This window comes from Pteropus medius, unplaced genomic scaffold (genome assembly GCF_902729225.1).
Source record: "Pteropus medius unplaced genomic scaffold, Ma_sr-lr_union100, whole genome shotgun sequence".
Lineage (NCBI taxonomy): Eukaryota > Metazoa > Chordata > Mammalia > Chiroptera > Pteropodidae > Pteropus > Pteropus medius.
The window spans coordinates 3,009,140-3,012,336 of record NW_024340697.1 but is presented as its reverse complement, the minus strand read 5'-3'; positions in this window follow the sequence as shown (position 1 = coordinate 3,012,336).

Genomic DNA, 3,197 nt, shown 5'->3' with positions numbered 1-3,197 from the left:
TTTTTTTCCTGGAGCTAGCTAACTTCATCCCTCCCTCCCTCTCCTCCTCTTCCTCTTCCTTTCCCTTTCTTTCCTCCCTTCCTATTCCTGTTTTGCCTTTGGTGATAAAATCCTGCCTCAGAGCCTATCTAAATAGATTGCTTTCATGCTCACAGTAGAGCAGAAAAGACTCACTTGGATAGAGACCCAAGGGCTTTGCCAAGTGCAATAGTACAGCCTCTCTGCTCTAAAGACGGTCTTCAACAATGTGCTTGCTTTTGTTGTAATTCCAGGCAAGCTCCAGGACAGCCCTTCCACAATCCTCCTTGGGTGAAAGGGCAGTCTGCAGGAGTGGGGCACCTCTCCTTCTGGGCCTGTTGGAGGCCTGGAGGTTGTAACCACCACCTGCTCCTTAGCTCCCACGTGTGTTGGAAGGAAGACAGGACGAGCGAAAAGACCCATGCACTGCGATATAACCAGAGGTACCAGATACAGTACATAAACATCTGCCGTTCAGAGGATGGACTTACTCTGTTCAATAATTAAATTCTGTGATGGAGATGAGGGGACTTTTCACAGTTAAAGAAAGGGCAAAGAATAAAAGCAGACTAATGTGTTTTCCTGAAGGGATGTTTGTACAGCAATAATTGGGAATAGAATATGTTCTTGTAGAAACAAAGTTGGGGATGGGTCTCCATCCTGGGCTTTGCTTCAGAATCTACGAGAGCTTTCTCAAGATACACATGTCTGGACGTCAGCATTTTGAGCACAATTTCTGGAGGTTCATCCAGGCTTGTTTACCATGCTGTTAAATAACCCTTTTTATTTTAGAATCATTTCAGATTTACACAGTTACAAAGATAGCCCAGGTGGTTCCCAAGTAGCCTTCACCCAACTCGTCCCATTTTTCACACCTTGGATTTCCATGATACATTGGTATATTTCTATTAATTAAATTCCAGACTCTATTTAGATCTCACCAGTTTTTCTACCATTCCCTTTTCTGTTCGCCAGTCCCATCCAGGATGCCACATTACATTTAATTGTCATGTCTCCCTAGTCTTTTCTGGTCTGTGACAGTTTCTTTGTCTTTCCTTGTTTTCTGTGACCTTGACAGGCTTGAGGAAACCCAGTCAGGAGTATATTTACTTTTTAAAAGTTCCAAGTTGACTCTGATTTTAAAGGGCACTGCTGTTAGGAACTCTTTCCTATATAGGTGCTTGAGCTTACATTTTGTTTTATATTCCCACCCCCCACCACCCCCCCAGAGTTCTTAAAGGTTTTATTAAGATTTCTTACTGCCTGTCGAGTTATCTATGACATTTTGGTGACAAATAACCTATTTTCGGCTAGCGATGAAAATATGTTTTGGCTAAAGTATAAACTAATGTAAAGTCAAAATTCAGATTGACCTTATCCAAACGCATTACACGTACAAGCACTTTAGTGGGAGAATCTTTGACTAAGCAAACTTTTATGGCTTTGATAAGGACAGTAATCATACGTAGAATGCTGTCAGTGAGGTACTGTCCTCAGTGAGTTAGGTATGGTGAGGCATTTAACTCTGTGATGGCTTTGGATGTGTCAACGTGGCTAGGCTTAACTACAGTCTGAGAAATATGAACTCAAAAGAACCAGAGAGAGTCTCAGACGGTTGTTTTGGACAAGGCAATACTTGCTCTTGCTTGTACGACAAATTACAGTAGAGCCCGGTTTCTTAACCAATTGGTATTGGGGACCAGACAGTTCTACTTTGTGGAGCTATTTTGTATATTGTAGGATGTTTAGCAGCTGCCACCAAATACCACTAAATGGCAGTAGCACCCCTGAGTTATAACAACTAAAAATGTCTCCAGACATTGCTAAATGTGCCCCGGGGGACAAAATGCTACTCAGCTGAGATCCACTGGAATAGACTGAAAATTAGCAGAGGGCTGTTGCACTAGGCTTCAAGATCAAATCTTTAGAACATGAATGAAAACCGTTAGGAAGAATGAATGACAGATCCAGTCACCACCCCGGAGAACAGGGTGCACTTGGGCAAGCAGGAGAAGGAAATTAGGACGAAAGGCTTTGGGTTCATCCAATGTAGCAAGCACGACTTCATTAAAATCAACACAGATTTTTTTTCTGAACTTAAAAATTAGGCAGCTTTAGGAGAACACAATGGAATCTCCTGCCAGTGGTAGTACCGAAGAGACCAGTGGATGGGAAGATAAACTGTTACAGGGTGTAGGTTCATTTTACTTTATATTAAGATGGAGAACATCTGCCTTTTGGTCTTCCATTAGTGCCTACCCAGGGCCTGCGTGCCTTGTTGTTCCACAAGTCTCTCAACCGTGTAATAGGGAGCGTTCCACCGTGCATAGGTTGTTTTCTTCCTGCATCTGGGTCAATTTTTGCTTCTGACAGTTGTGTAAGCATCCTGAGATTTTATAGCCATTTTAGGTCACTATTTATATTTGCACCTGAATGCTTTTTCCAGTATTTTTAAATCTTCTCTAATCAAGGTACCCTTCTGCTTTTAGATGAATATGTAAGAGTTCAAGGATCCGTTCCTTTAAAGGAACTGTCCCTTATTGATGCTCTACGACGTGAGTTCTCAATTTCAGGCTTCTAGCCATTGAGTTCCGAATGACTTCTATGTAATTGGACAGACACTCTTCTTCAACTTTTCAGGCTGTCATCGTTTAGTTAATCCAGTTAGCTTTCCTGAATCTCGCAGGCATATGTATTTTTAAGATGGGAATTCAGACTTTCTCCTGCAGTATTCCTCTCTTATCTTTGTACCCCCTAGTGCAGTGGTCCCCAACCTTTATGGCACCAGGGACCGGTGCCCCTACAAGAATCTAATGCCTGAAGATCTGAGGTGGAGCTGAGGCGGTGATGCCAGCGCTGGGGAACGGCTGCAAATACACATGAAGCTTCGCTCGCTGGCCTGCTGCTCACCTGCTGCGTGGCTGGATTCCTAACAGGCCAGACTGGTACCAGTCCACGGCCTGGGAGCTGGGGATTCCTGCCTTTGTGCCAGACTGGTGTTTGTAAAGAGGCCAAGGTGATATTAAGAGTCCTTGCTTAGTTCCCATCAAGTGGCCAGCAGCAGTGAAATACACTCTGGCTGAGCCCCGACACCAGTCAGCATGTGGCATAGGGCCGAGCAGCTGAACTGCTCCCCAAAGGGTATTTAAACAGGCGCTTCTGGAACTGGGAGGTACCCA